Source organism: Sinohyriopsis cumingii, chromosome 11 (assembly GCF_028554795.1).
Source record: "Sinohyriopsis cumingii isolate HCF-2022 chromosome 11, ASM2855479v2, whole genome shotgun sequence".
NCBI lineage: Eukaryota > Metazoa > Mollusca > Bivalvia > Unionida > Unionidae > Sinohyriopsis > Sinohyriopsis cumingii.
In genome coordinates this window covers 675,222-697,781 of record NC_142971.1, presented here as the reverse complement: position 1 = coordinate 697,781, position 22,560 = coordinate 675,222, and the positions used below count along the sequence as shown (strand labels likewise).

Sequence of the window (22,560 nt, the reverse complement as noted above, 5' to 3'; positions counted from 1 at the left end):
TTTCCCTATGCTGTAATTTTGCGTCAAAAGATATATCAAATAATTTTTTCGCAAGATAACGCATATATAAGGCAGGACATACCGTGGCTGTCGATATTGTTACGGGCCAGTAACACTTATTTTGATGTTGATTTTAATACTAAGATATGTAATACTTTTTAGTATATATATGGTGAAATATGCGTAGTTTGAGGATGCCTTCATGTATGAAATATCGTGCCTTTAACAATTTCAGGATATATTAATGTAGATATCCGTTTGTGGTAAGTGTTTAATATGTTCTGAGTAACCTAATATAATGTCATATAATTTTAAGAAAGTTTATCCGCGAGGAATTGCGTTGATGGAACCGACATCTATTCTAATAAAGGAGGCTAAATTGTCTTTCAACTGAATAGACTGAGGTACAGTGCCGTAGCGGAAAAACGATGGTCTGACGGGAACGTTGCAGTTGAATTTGTATTGTCATGTGTCGAGAATTCCACTTTCACGAGCTCAATCCAGTTACTTGTCCTTAAAATTCTATTTCATTTTCCTGGTCGAATTTTTACATTATGTTGTTTGAATTACACAGCAGCGTTTGACATTTCAATGTCGTATGTCGAGAATTCTTAATTCACTTCTTGAATCTAACTCTTTATGCTGCAAGTTCCATTTTATATGTCGATTACTGAGATTTCGTTTATTCATTTGGCAGAACGTTTGTTGAAAGTTCGATATCCAGAGATTGAGGAACAAAACACAAGCAATTTAGCTGTGAACTGTTTAAAGAACGAAATTTCATTGGAGATCATGCGGTGATGGAGATAATTTAAAGTCAGTCGATTTAATTCAATCGAAACGGGAACGATCCTGTCAGCGGTTACGGTTTATGTCCATATTTTACGATAATTTTGTAACGTTAAAATGTTCAGAAATAACATTGAAACTCAGTCATATTCCATTTGAGGGCTGTACTTTAAAATGTGTCCGTCACACAAAAACAGAGAGAGAGAGAGGGAGAGAGAGAGAGAGAGTCTTCTTCAATAGTACAAATGGTGAGTTCTATTTTCAATAACATAAAACTGTCAAAGCATCATTTCAAGACAAACAAGTCATAATATCTCTCTCTCTCTCTGTCAATTTAGTCAAGGATTTTTGAAATATTTGGAACATACGTTTGAAGACAGACGTGAAATTTTAATGTAGGGGTAGGCAAGATTTTAAACATATTTCTTGCATATGATGTAATAAATTGAGTAGTTCTTTTATATAATACCGAAAGCAAGGCAAATCATTCTAGAAATATTTGTAAAATATCGTTTACCTTATTTATCCGATATTTTCGTTTAGATCGTCCGCCATATTAGTTCAAAAAATAATTACATCCATTCTCAGCCTCTCTTGTTTGTGTGCCCTTAAAGACCATTGAGGCGTTGTTTTGAAACGTAAACGAATCGCATTACAAAATATAACGTGGTGTGAGTGAGAAATTCAGCGCATTTAAAGTAAATACAGTTGATCGGCAACATTGAAATTCCACCAAGAAGCCATTACTCGCCACTTGATTTATCATAACATAGCGTAGAATATCCATATATTGTCTGGAACGCATTATATAGAAAAGGGGTCACGGCGAGAGTCTCGCGTTATCTGTCATGGCGGACACGGTGATGTTAGTATAACCATGCCAATTTACCTTATCGTGTAAGGTCGTAATAAATTCAAAATAAGCCAAACATCTTTCACAACATGATTATACCTATGTAGTAGAATTTTACACTTTTACTCTTTCTGAACTGATGATTTTATTTTTTTGATATATTAGATGATATGGGATCAGTTCGTACCCTCAACCATAATAAATCAAGTTGATGCTACGACATCGTAGCTAAGTGACCCCTTGTCCAATTCACCTCTGATTCACAATATAATATACTTATATTCTCTACTAGTCCTATTGGCACTCATACCCCTGTGTTGTGTCCTTGGGTGGGGCTTTCGGAACATGAAGCCGTAGGATGCCTTTATATCCAAAGTTATACCTCTATTTATTTTCCCAGTCTTGCCTACACATGAAATGTTTCTTTAGTTATAGATTTGTAATCACTTTTTTAATTTCCATTACTCCTTATACAGTGTATGCTAGCTATATGACAACATCATATGTACCCATTTATCCCTATAACCCTCGTTACCGTGATCATGTTCCAGCGTACAGTCATTCGATGGAAGAATTGAGTTCAGTGTTATTCTATAAATTGACTTAACTCTCTCATCATCTTTTAACCATGTCACTTCATATTACTTCATCTTTATGGCGCTAAATAAACTAGAAATGAACGAAGAAAAGTAGGATGTAACGTCCCTGTAGCGCAGTGGATAGCGCGCTGGACTTCTAATCCAGAGGTCGCGGGTTCGAATCCCGCCAGGGATGTACCATTTTGCGTCACACTACATATCCATATGTGCATGCAGGAAGCAGGTATTCTTAAGCCCCTAAATCTCCAAAAAAATACCAGTTGGATACCAAACGTTGTCATTGCTACGTTTGTATGAAAGGATTGTTGTGTTTTACATATAGTTAGGAACAGCTTGAAAGATTTCAGATGTTATTTGTCAATTTCCTTTTTCAGTGTCATGATGCTAGTGTTGCGAGGGTGTATACACCTCTTTCCCTATGCTGTAATTTTGCGTCAAGAGATATATCAAATAATTTTTTCGCAAGATAACGCATATATAAGGCAGGACATACCGTGGCTGTCGATATTGTTACGGGCCAGTAACACTAATTTTGATGTTGATTTTAATTCTAAGATATGTAATACTTTTTAGTATATATATGGTGAAATATGCGTAGTTTGAGGATGCCTTCATGCATGAAATATCGTCCCTTTAACAATTTCAGGATATATTGATGTAGATATCCCTTTGTGGTAAATGTTTAATATGTTCTGAGTAACCTAATATAATGTCATATAATTTTAAGAAAGTTTATCCGCGAGGAATTGCGTTGATGGAACCGACATCTATTCTAATAAAGGAGGCTAAATTGTCTTTCAACTGAATAGACTGAGGTACAGTGCCGTAGCGGAAAAACGATGGTCTGACGGGAACGTTGCAGTTGAAATTGTATTGTCATGTGTCGAGAATTCCACTTTCACGAGCTCAATCCAGTTACTTGTCCTTAAAATTCTATTTCATTTTCCTGGTCGAATTTTTACATTATGTTGTTTGAATTACACAGCAGCGTTTGACATTTCAATGTCGTATGTCGAGAATTCTTAATTCACTTCTTGAATCTAACTCTTTATGCTGCAAGTTCCATTTTATATGTCGATTACTGAGATTTCGTTTATTCATTTGGCAGAACGTTTGTTGAAAGTTCGATATCCAGAGATTGAGGAACAAAACACAAGCAATTTAGCTGTGAACTGTTTAAAGAACGAAATTTCATTGGAGATCATGCGGTGATGGAGATAATTTAAAGTCAGTCGATTTAATTCAATCGAAACGGGAACGATCCTGTCAGCGGTTACGGTTTATGTCCATCTTTTACGATAATTTTGAAACGCTAAAATGTTCAGAAATAACATTGAAACTCAGTCATATTCCATTTGAGGGCTGTACTTTAAAATGTGTCCGTCACACAAAAACACAGAGAGAGAGAGAGAGAGAGAGAGAGAGAGAGAGTATTCTTCAATAGTTCAAATGGTGAGTTCTATTTTCAATAACATAAAACTGTCAAAGCTTCATTTCAAGACATACAAGTCATAATATCTCTCTCTCTCTCTCTCTCTCTGTCGATTTAGTCAAGGATTTTTGAAATATTTGGAACATACGTTTGAAGACAGACGTGAAATTTTAATGTAGGGGTAGGCAAGATTTTAAACATATTTCTTGCATATGATGTAATAAATTGAGTAGTTCTTTTATATAATACCGAAAGCAGGGCAAATCATTCTAGAAATATTTGTAAAATATCGTTTACCTTATTTATCCGATATTTTCGTTTAGATCGTCCGCCATATTAGTTCAAAAAATAATTACATCCATTCTCAGCCTCTCTTGTTTGTGTGCCCTTAAAGACCATTGAGGCGTTGTTTTGAAACGTAAACGAATCGCATTACAAAATATAACGTGGTGTGAGTGAGAAATTCAGCGCATTTAAAGTAAATACAGTTGATCGGCAACATTGAAATTCCACCAAGAAGCCATTACTCGCCACTTGATTTATCATAACATAGCGTAGAATATCCATATATTGTCTGGAACGCATTATATAGAAAAGGGGTCACGGCGAGAGTCTCGCGTTATCTGTCATGGCGGACACGGTGATGTTAGTATAACCATGCCAATTTACCTTATCGTGTAAGGTCGTAATAAATTCAAAATAAGCCAAACATCTTTCACAACATGATTATACCTATGTAGTAGAATTTTACACTTTTACTCTTTCTGAACTGATGATTTTATTTTTTTGATATATTAGATGATATGGGATCAGTTCGTACCCTCAACCATAATAAATCAAGTTGATGCTACGACATCGTAGCTAAGTGACCCCTTGTCCAATTCACCTCTGATTCACAATATAATATACTTATATTCTCTACTAGTCCTATTGGCACTCATACCCCTGTGTTGTGTCCTTGGGTGGGGCTTTCGGAACATGAAGCCGTAGGATGCCTTTATATCCAAAGTTATACCTCTATTTATTTTCCCAGTCTTGCCTACACATGAAATGTTTCTTTAGTTATAGATTTGTAATCACTTTTTTAATTTCCATTACTCCTTATACAGTGTATGCTAGCTATATGACAACATCATATGTACCCATTTATCCCTATAACCCTCGTTACCGTGATCATGTTCCAGCGTACAGTCATTCGATGGAAGAATTGAGTTCAGTGTTATTCTATAAATTGACTTAACTCTCTCATCATCTTTTAACCATGTCACTTCATATTACTTCATCTTTATGGCGCTAAATAAACTAGAAATGAACGAAGAAAAGTAGGATGTAACGTCCCTGTAGCGCAGTGGATAGCGCGCTGGACTTCTAATCCAGAGGTCGCGGGTTCGAATCCCGCCAGGGATGTACCATTTTGCGTCACACTACATATCCATATGTGCATGCAGGAAGCAGGTATTCTTAAGCCCCTAAATCTCCCAAAACTACCAGTTGGATACCAAACGTTGTCAGTGCTACGTTTGTATGAAAGGATTGTTGTGTTTTCCATATAGTTAGGAACAGCTTGAAAGATTTCAGATGTTATTTGTCAATTTCCTTTTTCAGTGTCATGATGCTAGTGTTGCGAGGGTGTATACACCTCTTTCCCTATGCTGTAATTTTGCGTCAAGAGATATATCAAATAATTTTTTCGCAAGATAACGCATATATAAGGCAGGACATACCGTGGCTGTCGATATTGTTACGGGCCAGTAACACTAATTTTGATGTTGATTTTAATACTAAGATATGTAATACTTTTTAGTATATATATGGTGAAATATGCGTAGTTTGAGGATGCCTTCATGCATGAAATATCGTGCCTTTAACAATTTCAGGATATATTGATGTAGATATCCCTTTGTGGTAAATGTTTAATATGTTCTGAGTAACCTAATATAATGTCATATAATTTTAAGAAAGTTTATCCGCGAGGAATTGCGTTGATGGAACCGACATCTATTCTAATAAAGGAGGCTAAATTGTCTTTCAACTGAATAGACTGAGGTACAGTGCCGTAGCGGAAAAACGATGGTCTGACGGGAACGTTGCAGTTGAAATTGTATTGTCATGTGTCGAGAATTCCACTTTCACGAGCTCAATCCAGTTACTTGTCCTTAAAATTCTATTTCATTTTCCTGGTCGAATTTTTACATTATGTTGTTTGAATTAGACAGCAGCGTTTGACATTTCAATGTCGTATGTCGAGAATTCTTAATTCACTTCTTGAATCTAACTCTTTATGCTGCAAGTTCCATTTTATATGTCGATTACTGAGATTTCGTTTATTCATTTGGCAGAACGTTTGTTGAAAGTTCGATATCCAGAGATTGAGGAACAAAATACAAACAATTTAGCTGTGAACTGTTTAAAGAACGAAATTTCATTGGAGATCATGCGGTGATGGAGATAATTTAAAGTCAGTCGATTTAATTCAATCGAAACGGGAACGATCCTGTCAGCGGTTACGGTTTATGTCCATCTTTTACGATAATTTTGAAACGCTAAAATGTTCAGAAATAACATTGAAACTCAGTCATATTCCATTTGAGGGCTGTACTTTAAAATGTGTCCGTCACACAAAAACACAGAGAGAGAGAGAGAGAGAGAGAGAGAGAGAGAGTATTCTTCAATAGTACAAATGGTGAGTTCTATTTTCAATAACATAAAACTGTCAAAGCTTCATTTCAAGACATACAAGTCATAATATCTCTCTCTCTCTCTCTCTCTCTCTGTCGATTTAGTCAAGGATTTTTGAAATATTTGGAACATACGTTTGAAGACAGACGTGAAATTTTAATGTAGGGGTAGGCAAGATTTTAAACATATTTCTTGCATATGATGTAATAAATTGAGTAGTTCTTTTATATAATACCGAAAGCAGGGCAAATCATTCTAGAAATATTTGTAAAATATCGTTTACCTTATTTATCCGATATTTTCGTTTAGATCGTCCGCCATATTAGTTCAAAAAATAATTACATCCATTCTCAGCCTCTCTTGTTTGTGTGCCCTTAAAGACCATTGAGGCCTTGTTTTGAAACGTAAACGAATCGCATTACAAAATATAACGTGGTGTGAGTGAGAAATTCAGCGCATTTAAAGTAAATACAGTTGATCGGCAACATTGAAATTCCACCAAGAAGCCATTACTCGCCACTTAATTTATCATAACATAGCGTAGAATATCCATATATTGTCTGGAACGCATTATATAGAAAAGGGGTCACGGCGAGAGTCTCGCGTTATCTGTCATGGCGGACACGGTGATGTTAGTATAACCATGCCAATTTACCTTATCGTGTAAGGTCGTAATAAATTCAAAATAAGCCAAACATCTTTCACAACATGATTATACCTATGTAGTAGAATTTTACACTTTTACTCTTTCTGAACTGATGATTTTATTTTTTTGATATATTAGATGATATGGGATCAGTTCGTACCCTCAACCATAATAAATCAAGTTGATGCTACGACATCGTAGCTAAGTGACCCCTTGTCCAATTCACCTCTGATTCACAATATAATATACTTATATTCTCTACTAGTCCTATTGGCACTCATACCCCTGTGTTGTGTCCTTGGGTGGGGCTTTCGGAACATGAAGCCGTAGGATGCCTTTATATCCAAAGTTATACCTCTATTTATTTTCCCAGTCTTGCCTACACATGAAATGCTTCTTTAGTTATAGATTTGTAATCACTTTTTTAATTTCCATTACTCCTTATACAGTGTATGCTAGCTATATGACAACATCATATGTACCCATTTATCCCTATAACCCTCGTTACCGTGATCATGTTCCAGCGTACAGTCATTCGATGGAAGAATTGACTTCAGTGTTATTCTATAAATTGACTTAACTCTCTCATCATCTTTTAACCATGTCACTTCATATTACTTCATCTTTATGGCGCTAAATAAACTAGAAATGAACGAAGAAAAGTAGGATGTAACGTCCCTGTAGCGCAGTGGATAGCGCGCTGGACTTCTAATCCAGAGGTCGCGGGTTCGAATCCCGCCAGGGATGTACCATTTTGCGTCACACTACATATCCATCTGTGCATGCAGGAAGCAGGTATTCTTAAGCCCCTAAATCTCCCGAAACTACCAGTTGGATACCAAACGTTGTCAGTGCTACGTTTGTATGAAAGGATTGTTGTGTTTTACATATAGTTAGGAACAGCTTGAAAGATTTCAGATGTTATTTGTCAATTTCCTTTTTCAGTGTCATGATGCTAGTGACGCGAGGGTGTATACACCTCTTTCCCTATGCTGTAATTTTGCGTCAAAAGATATATCAAATAATTTTTTCGCAAGATAACGCATATATAAGGCAGGACATACCGTGGCTGTCGATATTGTTACGGGCCAGTAACACTTATTTTGATGTTGATTTTAATACTAAGATATGTAATACTTTTTAGTATATATATGGTGAAATATGCGTAGTTTGAGGATGCCTTCATGTATGAAATATCGTGCCTTTAACAATTTCAGGATATATTAATGTAGATATCCGTTTGTGGTAAGTGTTTAATATGTTCTGAGTAACCTAATATAATGTCATATAATTTTAAGAAAGTTTATCCGCGACGTATTGCGTTGATGGAACCGACATCTATTCTAATAAAGGAGGCTAAATTGTCTTTCAACTGAATAGACTGAGGTACAGTGCCGTAGCGGAAAAACGATGGTCTGACGGGAACGTTGCAGTTGAAATTGTATTGTCATGTGTCGAGAATTCCACTTTCACGAGCTCAATCCAGTTACTTGTCCTTAAAATTCTATTTCATTTTCCTGGTCGAATTTTTACATTATGTTGTTTGAATTACACAGCAGCGTTTGACATTTCAATGTCGTATGTCGAGAATTCTTAATTCACTTCTTGAATCTAACTCTTTATGCTGCAAGTTCCATTTTATATGTCGATTACTGAGATTTCGTTTATTCATTTGGCAGAACGTTTGTTGAAAGTTCGATATCCAGAGATTGAGGAACAAAACACAAGCAATTTAGCTGTGAACTGTTTAAAGAACGAAATTTCATTGGAGATCATGCGGTGATGGAGATAATTTAAAGTCACTCGATTTAATTCAATCGAAACGGGAACGATCCTGTCAGCGGTTACGGTTTATGTCCATATTTTACGATAATTTTGTAACGTTAAAATGTTCAGAAATAACATTGAAACTCAGTCATATTCCATTTGAGGGCTGTACTTTAAAATGTGTCCGTCACACAAAAACAGAGAGAGAGAGAGGGAGAGAGAGAGAGAGAGTCTTCTTCAATAGTACAAATGGTGAGTTCTATTTTCAATAACATAAAACTGTCAAAGCATCATTTCAAGACAAACAAGTCATAATATCTCTCTCTCTCTCTGTCAATTTAGTCAAGGATTTTTGAAATATTTGGAACATACGTTTGAAGACAGACGTGAAATTTTAATGTAGGGGTAGGCAAGATTTTAAACATATTTCTTGCATATGATGTAATAAATTGAGTAGTTCTTTTATATAATACCGAAAGCAAGGCAAATCATTCTAGAAATATTTGTAAAATATCGTTTACCTTATTTATCCGATATTTTCGTTTAGATCGTCCGCCATATTAGTTCAAAAAACAATTACATCCATTCTCAGCCTCTCTTGTTTGTGTGCCCTTAAAGACCATTGAGGCCTTGTTTTGAAACGTAAACGAATCGCATTACAAAATATAACGTGGTGTGAGTGAGAAATTCAGCGCATTTAAAGTAAATACAGTTGATCGGCAACATTGAAATTCCACCAAGAAGCCATTACTCGCCACTTGATTTATCATAACATAGCGTAGAATATCCATATATTGTCTGGAACGCATTATATAGAAAAGGGGTCACGGCGAGAGTCTCGCGTTATCTGTCATGGCGGACACGGTGATGTTAGTATAACCATGCCAATTTACCTTATCGTGTAAGGTCGTAATAAATTCAAAATAAGCCAAACATCTTTCACAACATGATTATACCTATGTAGTAGAATTTTACACTTTTACTCTTTCTGAACTGATGATTTTATTTTTTTGATATATTAGATGATATGGGATCAGTTCGTACCCTCAACCATAATAAATCAAGTTGATGCTACGACATCGTAGCTAAGTGACCCCTTGTCCAATTCACCTCTGATTCACAATATAATATACTTATATTCTCTACTAGTCCTATTGGCACTCATACCCCTGTGTTGTGTCCTTGGGTGGGGCTTTCGGAACATGAAGCCGTAGGATGCCTTTATATCCAAAGTTATACCTCTATTTATTTTCCCAGTCTTGCCTACACATGAAATGCTTCTTTAGTTATAGATTTGTAATCACTTTTTTAATTTCCATTACTCCTTATACAGTGTATGCTAGCTATATGACAACATCATATGTACCCATTTATCCCTATAACCCTCGTTACCGTGATCATGTTCCAGCGTACAGTCATTCGATGGAAGAATTGACTTCAGTGTTATTCTATAAATTGACTTAACTCTCTCATCATCTTTTAACCATGTCACTTCATATTACTTCATCTTTATGGCGCTAAATAAACTAGAAATGAACGAAGAAAAGTAGGATGTAACGTCCCTGTAGCGCAGTGGATAGCGCGCTGGACTTCTAATCCAGAGGTCGCGGGTTCGAATCCCGCCAGGGATGTACCATTTTGCGTCACACTACATATCCATATGTGCATGCAGGAAGCAGGTATTCTTAAGCCCCTAAATCTCCCAAAACTACCAGTTGGATACCAAACGTTGTCATTGCTACGTTTGTATGAAAGGATTGTTGTGTTTTACATATAGTTAGGAACAGCTTGAAAGATTTCAGATGTTATTTGTCAATTTCCTTTTTCAGTGTCATGATGCTAGTGTTGCGAGGGTGTATACACCTCTTTCCCTATGCTGTAATTTTGCGTCAAGAGATATATCAAATAATTTTTTCGCAAGATAACGCATATATAAGGCAGGACATACCGTGGCTGTCGATATTGTTACGGGCCAGTAACACTAATTTTGATGTTGATTTTAATACTAAGATATGTAATACTTTTTAGTATATATATGGTGAAATATGCGTAGTTTGAGGATGCCTTCATGCATGAAATATCGTGCCTTTAACAATTTCAGGATATATTGATGTAGATATCCCTTTGTGGTAAATGTTTAATATGTTCTGAGTAACCTAATATAATGTCATATAATTTTAAGAAAGTTTATCCGCGAGGAATTGCGTTGATGGAACCGACATCTATTCTAATAAAGGAGGCTAAATTGTCTTTCAACTGAATAGACTGAGGTACAGTGCCGTAGCGGAAAAACGATGGTCTGACGGGAACGTTGCAGTTGAAATTGTATTGTCATGTGTCGAGAATTCCACTTTCACGAGCTCAATCCAGTTACTTGTCCTTAAAATTCTATTTCATTTTCCTGGTCGAATTTTTACATTATGTTGTTTGAATTACACAGCAGCGTTTGACATTTCAATGTCGTATGTCGAGAATTCTTAATTCACTTCTTGAATCTAACTCTTTATGCTGCAAGTTCCATTTTATATGTCGATTACTGAGATTTCGTTTATTCATTTGGCAGAACGTTTGTTGAAAGTTCGATATCCAGAGATTGAGGAACAAAACACAAGCAATTTAGCTGTGAACTGTTTAAAGAACGAAATTTCATTGGAGATCATGCGGTGATGGAGATAATTTAAAGTCAGTCGATTTAATTCAATCGAAACGGGAACGATCCTGTCAGCGGTTACGGTTTATGTCCATCTTTTACGATAATTTTGAAACGCTAAAATGTTCAGAAATAACATTGAAACTCAGTCATATTCCATTTGAGGGCTGTACTTTAAAATGTGTCCGTCACACAAAAACACAGAGAGAGAGAGAGAGAGAGAGAGAGAGAGAGAGAGTATTCTTCAATAGTACAAATGGTGAGTTCTATTTTCAATAACATAAAACTGTCAAAGCTTCATTTCAAGACATACAAGTCATAATATCTCTCTCTCTCTCTCTCTCTCTCTGTCGATTTAGTCAAGGATTTTTGAAATATTTGGAACATACGTTTGAAGACAGACGTGAAATTTTAATGTAGGGGTAGGCAAGATTTTAAACATATTTCTTGCATATGATGTAATAAATTGAGTAGTTCTTTTATATAATACCGAAAGCAGGGCAAATCATTCTAGAAATATTTGTAAAATATCGTTTACCTTATTTATCCGATATTTTCGTTTAGATCGTCCGCCATATTAGTTCAAAAAATAATTACATCCATTCTCAGCCTCTCTTGTTTGTGTGCCCTTAAAGACCATTGAGGCGTTGTTTTGAAACGTAAACGAATCGCATTACAAAATATAACGTGGTGTGAGTGAGAAATTCAGCGCATTTAAAGTAAATACAGTTGATCGGCAACATTGAAATTCCACCAAGAAGCCATTACTCGCCACTTGATTTATCATAACATAGCGTAGAATATCCATATATTGTCTGGAACGCATTATATAGAAAAGGGGTCACGGCGAGAGTCTCGCGTTATCTGTCATGGCGGACACGGTGATGTTAGTATAACCATGCCAATTTACCTTATCGTGTAAGGTCGTAATAAATTCAAAATAAGCCAAACATCTTTCACAACATGATTATACCTATGTAGTAGAATTTTACACTTTTACTCTTTCTGAACTGATGATTTTATTTTTTTGATATATTAGATGATATGGGATCAGTTCGTACCCTCAACCATAATAAATCAAGTTGATGCTACGACATCGTAGCTAAGTGACCCCTTGTCCAATTCACCTCTGATTCACAATATAATATACTTATATTCTCTACTAGTCCTATTGGCACTCATACCCCTGTGTTGTGTCCTTGGGTGGGGCTTTCGGAACATGAAGCCGTAGGATGCCTTTATATCCAAAGTTATACCTCTATTTATTTTCCCAGTCTTGCCTACACATGAAATGTTTCTTTAGTTATAGATTTGTAATCACTTTTTTAATTTCCATTACTCCTTATACAGTGTATGCTAGCTATATGACAACATCATATGTACCCATTTATCCCTATAACCCTCGTTACCGTGATCATGTTCCAGCGTACAGTCATTCGATGGAAGAATTGAGTTCAGTGTTATTCTATAAATTGACTTAACTCTCTCATCATCTTTTAACCATGTCACTTCATATTACTTCATCTTTATGGCGCTAAATAAACTAGAAATGAACGAAGAAAAGTAGGATGTAACGTCCCTGTAGCGCAGTGGATAGCGCGCTGGACTTCTAATCCAGAGGTCGCGGGTTCGAATCCCGCCAGGGATGTACCATTTTGCGTCACACTACATATCCATATGTGCATGCAGGAAGCAGGTATTCTTAAGCCCCTAAATCTCCCAAAACTACCAGTTGGATACCAAACGTTGTCATTGCTACGTTTGTATGAAAGGATTGTTGTGTTTTACATATAGTTAGGAACAGCTTGAAAGATTTCAGATGTTATTTGTCAATTTCCTTTTTCAGTGTCATGATGCTAGTGTTGCGAGGGTGTATACACCTCTTTCCCTATGCTGTAATTTTGCGTCAAGAGATATATCAAATAATTTTTTCGCAAGATAACGCATTTATAAGGCAGGACATACCGTGGCTGTCGATATTGTTACGGGCCAGTAACACTAATTTTGATGTTGATTTTAATTCTAAGATATGTAATACTTTTTAGTATATATATGGTGAAATATGCGTAGTTTGAGGATGCCTTCATGCATGAAATATCGTGCCTTTAACAATTTCAGGATATATTGATGTAGATATCCCTTTGTGGTAAATGTTTAATATGTTCTGAGTAACCTAATATAATGTCATATAATTTTAAGAAAGTTTATCCGCGAGGAATTGCGTTGATGGAACCGACATCTATTCTAATAAAGGAGGCTAAATTGTCTTTCAACTGAATAGACTGAGGTACAGTGCCGTAGCGGAAAAACGATGGTCTGACGGGAACGTTGCAGTTGAAATTGTATTGTCATGTGTCGAGAATTCCACTTTCACGAGCTCAATCCAGTTACTTGTCCTTAAAATTCTATTTCATTTTCCTGGTCGAATTTTTACATTATGTTGTTTGAATTACACAGCAGCGTTTGACATTTCAATGTCGTATGTCGAGAATTCTTAATTCACTTCTTGAATCTAACTCTTTATGCTGCAAGTTCCATTTTATATGTCGATTACTGAGATTTCGTTTATTCATTTGGCAGAACGTTTGTTGAAAGTTCGATATCCAGAGATTGAGGAACAAAACACAAGCAATTTAGCTGTGAACTGTTTAAAGAACGAAAGTTCATTGGAGATCATGCGGTGATGGAGATAATTTAAAGTCAGTCGATTTAATTCAATCGAAACGGGAACGATCCTGTCAGCGGTTACGGTTTATGTCCATCTTTTACGATAATTTTGAAACGCTAAAATGTTCAGAAATAACATTGAAACTCAGTCATATTCCATTTGAGGGCTGTACTTTAAAATGTGTCCGTCACACAAAAACACACAGAGAGAGAGAGAGAGAGAGAGAGAGAGAGAGTATTCTTCAATAGTACAAATGGTGAGTTCTATTTTCAATAACATAAAACTGTCAAAGCTTCATTTCAAGACATACAAGTCATAATATCTCTCTCTCTCTCTCTCTCTGTCGATTTAGTCAAGGATTTTTGAAATATTTGGAACATACGTTTGAAGACAGACGTGAAATTTTAATGTAGGGGTAGGCAAGATTTTAAACATATTTCTTGCATATGATGTAATAAACTGAGTAGTTCTTTTATATAATACCGAAAGCAGGGCAAATCATTCTAGAAATATTTGTAAAATATCGTTTACCTTATTTATCCGATATTTTCGTTTAGATCGTCCGCCATATTAGTTCAAAAAATAATTACATCCATTCTCAGCCTCTCTTGTTTGTGTGCCCTTAAAGACCATTGAGGCCTTGTTTTGAAATGTAAACGAATCGCATTACAAAATATAACGTGGTGTGAGTGAGAAATTCAGCGCATTTAAAGTAAATACAGTTGATCGGCAACATTGAAATTCCACCAAGAAGCCATTACTCGCCACTTAATTTATCATAACATAGCGTAGAATATCCATATATTGTCTGGAACGCATTATATAGAAAAGGGGTCACGGCGAGAGTCTCGCGTTATCTGTCATGGCGGACACGGTGATGTTAGTATAACCATGCCAATTTACCTTATCGTGTAAGGTCGTAATAAATTCAAAATAAGCCAAACATCTTTCACAACATGATTATACCTATGTAGTAGAATTTTACACTTTTACTCTTTCTGAACTGATGATTTTATTTTTTTGATATATTAGATGATATGGGATCAGTTCGTACCCTCAACCATAATAAATCAAGTTGATGCTACGACATCGTAGCTAAGTGACCCCTTGTCCAATTCACCTCTGATTCACAATATAATATACTTATATTCTCTACTAGTCCTATTGGCACTCATACCCCTGTGTTGTGTCCTTGGGTGGGGCTTTCGGAACATGAAGCCGTAGGATGCCTTTATATCCAAAGTTATACCTCTATTTATTTTCCCAGTCTTGCCTACACATGAAATGCTTCTTTAGTTATAGATTTGTAATCACTTTTTTAATTTCCATTACTCCTTATACAGTGTATGCTAGCTATATGACAACATCATATGTACCCATTTATCCCTATAACCCTCGTTACCGTGATCATGTTCCAGCGTACAGTCATTCGATGGAAGAATTGACTTCAGTGTTATTCTATAAATTGACTTAACTCTCTCATCATCTTTTAACCATGTCACTTCATATTACTTCATCTTTATGGCGCTAAATAAACTAGAAATGAACGAAGAAAAGTAGGATGTAACGTCCCTGTAGCGCAGTGGATAGCGCGCTGGACTTCTAATCCAGAGGTCGCGGGTTCGAATCCCGCCAGGGATGTACCATTTTGCGTCACACTACATATCCATATGTGCATGCAGGAAGCAGGTATTCTTAAGCCCCTAAATCTCCCAAAACTACCAGTTGGATACCAAACGTTGTCAGTGCTACGTTTGTATGAAAGGATTGTTGTGTTTTACATATAGTTAGGAACAGCTTGAAAGATTTCAGATGTTATTTGTCAATTTCCTTTTTCAGTGTCATGATGCTAGTGTTGCGAGGGTGTATACACCTCTTTCCCTATGCTGTAATTTTGCGTCAAGAGATATATCAAATAATTTTTTCGCAAGATAACGCATATATAAGGCAGGACATACCGTGGCTGTCGATATTGTTACGGGCCAGTAACACTAATTTTGATGTTGATTTTAATACTAAGATATGTAATACTTTTTAGTATATATATGGTGAAATATGCGTAGTTTGAGGATGCCTTCATGCATGAAATATCGTGCCTTTAACAATTTCAGGATATATTGATGTAGATATCCCTTTGTGGTAAATGTTTAATATGTTCTGAGTAACCTAATATAATGTCATATAATTTTAAGAAAGTTTATCCGCGAGGAATTGCGTTGATGGAACCGACATCTATTCTAATAAAGGAGGCTAAATTGTCTTTCAACTGAATAGACTGAGGTACAGTGCCGTAGCGGAAAAACGATGGTCTGACGGGAACGTTGCAGTTGAAATTGTATTGTCATGTGTCGAGAATTCCACTTTCACGAGCTCAATCCAGTTACTTGTCCTTAAAATTCTATTTCATTTTCCTGGTCGAATTTTTACATTATGTTGTTTGAATTAGACAGCAGCGTTTGACATTTCAATGTCGTATGTCGAGAATTCTTAATTCACTTCTTGAATCTAACTCTTTATGCTGCAAGTTCCATTTTATATGTCGATTACTGAGATTTCGTTTATTCATTTGGCAGAACGTTTGTTGAAAGTTCGATATCCAGAGATTGAGGAACAAAATACAAGCAATTTAGCTGTGAACTGTTTAAAGAACGAAATTTCATTGGAGATCATGCGGTGATGGAGATAATTTAAAGTCAGTCGATTTAATTCAATCGAAACGGGAACGATCCTGTCAGCGGTTACGGTTTATGTCCATCTTTTACGATAATTTTGAAACGCTAAAATGTTCAGAAATAACATTGAAACTCAGTCATATTCCATTTGAGGGCTGTACTTTAAAATGTGTCCGTCACACAAAAACACACAGAGAGAGAGAGAGAGAGAGAGTATTCTTCAATAGTACAAATGGTGAGTTCTATTTTCAATAACATAAAACTGTCAAAGCTTCATTTCAAGACATACAAGTCATAATATCTCTCTCTCTCTCTCTCTCTGTCGATTTAGTCAAGGATTTTTGAAATATTTGGAACATACGTTTGAAGACAGACGTGAAATTTTAATGTAGGGGTAGGCAAGATTTTAAACATATTTCTTGCATATGATGTAATAAATTGAGTAGTTCTTTTATATAATACCGAAAGCAAGGCAAATCATTCTAGAAATATTTGTAAAATATCGTTTACCTTATTTATCCGGTATTTTCGTTTAGATCGTCCGCCATATTAGTTCAAAAAACAATTACATCCATTCTCAGCCTCTCTTGTTTGTGTGCCCTTAAAGACCATTGAGGCGTTGTTTTGAAACGTAAACGAATCGCATTACAAAATATAACGTGGTGTGAGTGAGAAATTCAGCGCATTTAAAGTAAATACAGTTGATCGGCAACATTGAAATTCCACCAAGAAGCCATTACTCGCCACTTGATTTATCATAACATAGCGTAGAATATCCATATATTGTCTGGAACGCATTATATAGAAAAGGGGTCACGGCGAGAGTCTCGCGTTATCTGTCATGGCGGACACGGTGATGTTAGTATAACCATGCCAATTTACCTTATCGTGTAAGGTCGTAATAAATTCAAAATAAGCCAAACATCTTTCACAACATGATTATACCTATGTAGTAGAATTTTACACTTTTACTCTTTCTGAACTGATGATTTTATTTTTTTGATATATTAGATGATATGGGATCAGTTCGTACCCTCAACCATAATAAATCAAGTTGATGCTACGACATCGTAGCTAAGTGACCCCTTGTCCAATTCACCTCTGATTCACAATATAATATACTTATATTCTCTACTAGTCCTATTGGCACTCATACCCCTGTGTTGTGTCCTTGGGTGGGGCTTTCGGAACATGAAGCCGTAGGATGCCTTTATATCCAAAGTTATACCTCTATTTATTTTCCCAGTCTTGCCTACACATGAAATGCTTCTTTAGTTATAGATTTGTAATCACTTTTTTAATTTCCATTACTCCTTATACAGTGTATGCTAGCTATATGACAACATCATATGTACCCATTTATCCCTATAACCCTCGTTACCGTGATCATGTTCCAGCGTACAGTCATTCGATGGAAGAATTGACTTCAGTGTTATTCTATAAATTGACTTAACTCTCTCATCATCTTTTAACCATGTCACTTCATATTACTTCATCTTTATGGCGCTAAATAAACTAGAAATGAACGAAGAAAAGTAGGATGTAACGTCCCTGTAGCGCAGTGGATAGCGCGCTGGACTTCTAATCCAGAGGTCGCGGGTTCGAATCCCGCCAGGGATGTACCATTTTGCGTCACACTACATATCCATATGTGCATGCAGGAAGCAGGTATTCTTAAGCCCCTAAATCTCCCAAAACTACCAGTTGGATACCAAACGTTGTCAGTGCTACGTTTGTATGAAAGGATTGTTGTGTTTTACATATAGTTAGGAACAGCTTGAAAGATTTCAGATGTTATTTGTCAATTTCCTTTTTCAGTGTCATGATGCTAGTGTTGCGAGGGTGTATACACCTCTTTCCCTATGCTGTAATTTTGCGTCAAGAGATATATCAAATAATTTTTTCGCAAGATAACGCATATATAAGGCAGGACATACCGTGGCTGTCGATATTGTTACGGGCCAGTAACACTAATTTTGATGTTGATTTTAATACTAAGATATGTAATACTTTTTAGTATATATATGGTGAAATATGTGTAGTTTGAGGATGCCTTCATGCATGAAATATCGTGCCTTTAACAATTTCAGGATATATTGATGTAGATATCCCTTTGTGGTAAATGTTTAATATGTTCTGAGTAACCTAATATAATGTCATATAATTTTAAGAAAGTTTATCCGCGAGGAATTGCGTTGATGGAACCGACATCTATTCTAATAAAGGAGGCTAAATTGTCTTTCAACTGAATAGACTGAGGTACAGTGCCGTAGCGGAAAAACGATGGTCTGACGGGAACGTTGCAGTTGAAATTGTATTGTCATGTGTCGAGAATTCCACTTTCACGAGCTCAATCCAGTTACTTGTCCTTAAAATTCTATTTCATTTTCCTGGTCGAATTTTTACATTATGTTGTTTGAATTAGACAGCAGCGTTTGACATTTCAATGTCGTATGTCGAGAATTCTTAATTCACTTCTTGAATCTAACTCTTTATGCTGCAAGTTCCATTTTATATGTCGATTACTGAGATTTCGTTTATTCATTTGGCAGAACGTTTGTTGAAAGTTCGATATCCAGAGATTGAGGAACAAAATACAAGCAATTTAGCTGTGAACTGTTTAAAGAACGAAATTTCATTGGAGATCATGCGGTGATGGAGATAATTTAAAGTCAGTCGATTTAATTCAATCGAAACGGGAACGATCCTGTCAGCGGTTACGGTTTATGTCCATCTTTTACGATAATTTTGAAACGCTAAAATGTTCAGAAATAACATTGAAACTCAGTCATATTCCATTTGAGGGCTGTACTTTAAAATGTGTCCGTCACACAAAAACACACAGAGAGAGAGAGAGAGAGAGAGAGAGAGAGAGAGTATTCTTCAATAGTACAAATGGTGAGTTCTATTTTCAATAACATAAAACTGTCAAAGCTTCATTTCAAGACATACAAGTCATAATATCTCTCTCTCTCTCTCTCTCTGTCGATTTAGTCAAGGATTTTTGAAATATTTGGAACATACGTTTGAAGACAGACGTGAAATTTTAATGTAGGGGTAGGCAAGATTTTAAACATATTTCTTGCATATGATGTAATAAATTGAGTAGTTCTTTTATATAATACCGAAAGCAGGGCAAATCATTCTAGAAATATTTGTAAAATATCGTTTACCTTATTTATCCGATATTTTCGTTTAGATCGTCCGCCATATTAGTTCAAAAAATAATTACATCCATTCTCAGCCTCTCTTGTTTGTGTGCCCTTAAAGACCATTGAGGCCTTGTTTTGAAACGTAAACGAATCGCATTACAAAATATAACGTGGTGTGAGTGAGAAATTCAGCGCATTTAAAGTAAATACAGTTGATCGGCAACATTGAAATTCCACCAAGAAGCCATTACTCGCCACTTAATTTATCATAACATAGCGTAGAATATCCATATATTGTCTGGAACGCATTATATAGAAAAGGGGTCACGGCGAGAGTCTCGCGTTATCTGTCATGGCGGACACGGTGATGTTAGTATAACCATACCAATTTACCTTATCGTGTAAGGTCGTAATAAATTCAAAATAAGCCAAACATCTTTCACAACATGATTATACCTATGTAGTAGAATTTTACACTTTTACTCTTTCTGAACTGATGATTTTATTTTTTTGATATATTAGATGATATGGGATCAGTTCGTACCCTCAACCATAATAAATCAAGTTGATGCTACGACATCGTAGCTAAGTGACCCCTTGTCCAATTCACCTCTGATTCACAATATAATATACTTATATTCTCTACTAGTCCTATTGGCACTCATACCCCTGTGTTGTGTCCTTGGGTGGGGCTTTCGGAACATGAAGCCGTAGGATGCCTTTATATCCAAAGTTATACCTCTATTTATTTTCCCAGTCTTGCCTACACATGAAATGCTTCTTTAGTTATAGATTTGTAATCACTTTTTTAATTTCCATTACTCCTTATACAGTGTATGCTAGCTATATGACAACATCATATGTACCCATTTATCCCTATAACCCTCGTTACCGTGATCATGTTCCAGCGTACAGTCATTCGATGGAAGAATTGACTTCAGTGTTATTCTATAAATTGACTTAACTCTCTCATCATCTTTTAACCATGTCACTTCATATTACTTCATCTTTATGGCGCTAAATAAACTAGAAATGAACGAAGAAAAGTAGGATGTAACGTCCCTGTAGCGCAGTGGATAGCGCGCTGGACTTCTAATCCAGAGGTCGCGGGTTCGAATCCCGCCAGGGATGTACCATTTTGCGTCACACTACATATCCATCTGTGCATGCAGGAAGCAGGTATTCTTAAGCCCCTAAATCTCCCGAAACTACCAGTTGGATACCAAACGTTGTCAGTGCTACGTTTGTATGAAAGGATTGTTGTGTTTTACATATAGTTAGGAACAGCTTGAAAGATTTCAGATGTTATTTGTCAATTTCCTTTTTCAGTGTCATGATGCTAGTGACGCGAGGGTGTATACACCTCTTTCCCTATGCTGTAATTTTGCGTCAAAAGATATATCAAATAATTTTTTCGCAAGATAACGCATATATAAGGCAGGACATACCGTGGCTGTCGATATTGTTACGGGCCAGTAACACTTATTTTGATGTTGATTTTAATACTAAGATATGTAATACTTTTTAGTATATATATGGTGAAATATGCGTAGTTTGAGGATGCCTTCATGTATGAAATATCGTGCCTTTAACAATTTCAGGATATATTAATGTAGATATCCGTTTGTGGTAAGTGTTTAATATGTTCTGAGTAACCTAATATAATGTCATATAATTTTAAGAAAGTTTATCCGCGAGGAATTGCGTTGATGGAACCGACATCTATTCTAATAAAGGAGGCTAAATTGTCTTTCAACTGAATGGACTGAGGTACAGTGCCGTAGCGGAAAAACGATGGTCTGACGGGAACGTTGCAGTTGAATTTGTATTGTCATGTGTCGAGAATTCCACTTTCACGAGCTCAATCCAGTTACTTGTCCTTAAAATTCTATTTCATTTTCCTGGTCGAATTTTTACATTATGTTGTTTGAATTACACAGCAGCGTTTGACATTTCAATGTCGTATGTCGAGAATTCTTAATTCACTTCTTGAATCTAACTCTTTATGCTGCAAGTTCCATTTTATATGTCGATTACTGAGATTTCGTTTATTCATTTGGCAGAACGTTTGTTGAAAGTTCGATATCCAGAGATTGAGGAACAAAACACAAGCAATTTAGCTGTGAACTGTTTAAAGAACGAAATTTCATTGGAGATCATGCGGTGATGGAGATAATTTAAAGTCAGTCGATTTAATTCAATCGAAACGGGAACGATCCTGTCAGCGGTTACGGTTTATGTCCATATTTTACGATAATTTTGTAACGTTAAAATGTTCAGAAATAACATTGAAACTCAGTCATATTCCATTTGAGGGCTGTACTTTAAAATGTGTCCGTCACACAAAAACAGAGAGAGAGAGAGGGAGAGAGAGAGAGAGAGTCTTCTTCAATAGTACAAATGGTGAGTTCTATTTTCAATAACATAAAACTGTCAAAGCATCATTTCAAGACAAACAAGTCATAATATCTCTCTCTCTCTCTGTCAATTTAGTCAAGGATTTTTGAAATATTTGGAACATACGTTTGAAGACAGACGTGAAATTTTAATGTAGGGGTAGGCAAGATTTTAAACATATTTCTTGCATATGATGTAATAAATTGAGTAGTTCTTTTATATAATACCGAAAGCAGGGCAAATCATTCTAGAAATA

The 22,560-nt window shown here is 35.9% G+C and overlaps 8 non-coding genes across 8 annotated transcripts; all 8 read left to right on the top strand.

Moving 5' to 3' along the window:
* Positions 1 to 2,343: 2,343 nt before the first annotated feature.
* Trnar-ucu (transfer RNA arginine (anticodon UCU)) lies at positions 2,344 to 2,416 on the top strand. The gene has a single exon. It is a non-coding gene; the product is annotated as a tRNA-Arg (tRNA).
* Positions 2,417 to 5,007: 2,591 nt separating this feature from the next.
* Positions 5,008 to 5,080, top strand: Trnar-ucu (transfer RNA arginine (anticodon UCU)). The gene has a single exon. It is a non-coding gene; the product is annotated as a tRNA-Arg (tRNA).
* Positions 5,081 to 7,672: 2,592 nt separating this feature from the next.
* Trnar-ucu (transfer RNA arginine (anticodon UCU)) lies at positions 7,673 to 7,745 on the top strand. Its single transcript has one exon. It is a non-coding gene; the product is annotated as a tRNA-Arg (tRNA).
* Positions 7,746 to 10,323: 2,578 nt separating this feature from the next.
* Trnar-ucu (transfer RNA arginine (anticodon UCU)) lies at positions 10,324 to 10,396 on the top strand. The gene has a single exon. It is a non-coding gene; the product is annotated as a tRNA-Arg (tRNA).
* A 2,594-nt stretch (positions 10,397 to 12,990) lies between these two features.
* On the top strand, positions 12,991 to 13,063 carry Trnar-ucu (transfer RNA arginine (anticodon UCU)). The gene has a single exon. It is a non-coding gene; the product is annotated as a tRNA-Arg (tRNA).
* Positions 13,064 to 15,651: 2,588 nt separating this feature from the next.
* Positions 15,652 to 15,724, top strand: Trnar-ucu (transfer RNA arginine (anticodon UCU)). The gene has a single exon. It is a non-coding gene; the product is annotated as a tRNA-Arg (tRNA).
* A 2,578-nt stretch (positions 15,725 to 18,302) lies between these two features.
* On the top strand, positions 18,303 to 18,375 carry Trnar-ucu (transfer RNA arginine (anticodon UCU)). The gene has a single exon. It is a non-coding gene; the product is annotated as a tRNA-Arg (tRNA).
* A 2,590-nt stretch (positions 18,376 to 20,965) lies between these two features.
* Positions 20,966 to 21,038, top strand: Trnar-ucu (transfer RNA arginine (anticodon UCU)). Its single transcript has one exon. It is a non-coding gene; the product is annotated as a tRNA-Arg (tRNA).
* Positions 21,039 to 22,560: the final 1,522 nt, after the last annotated feature.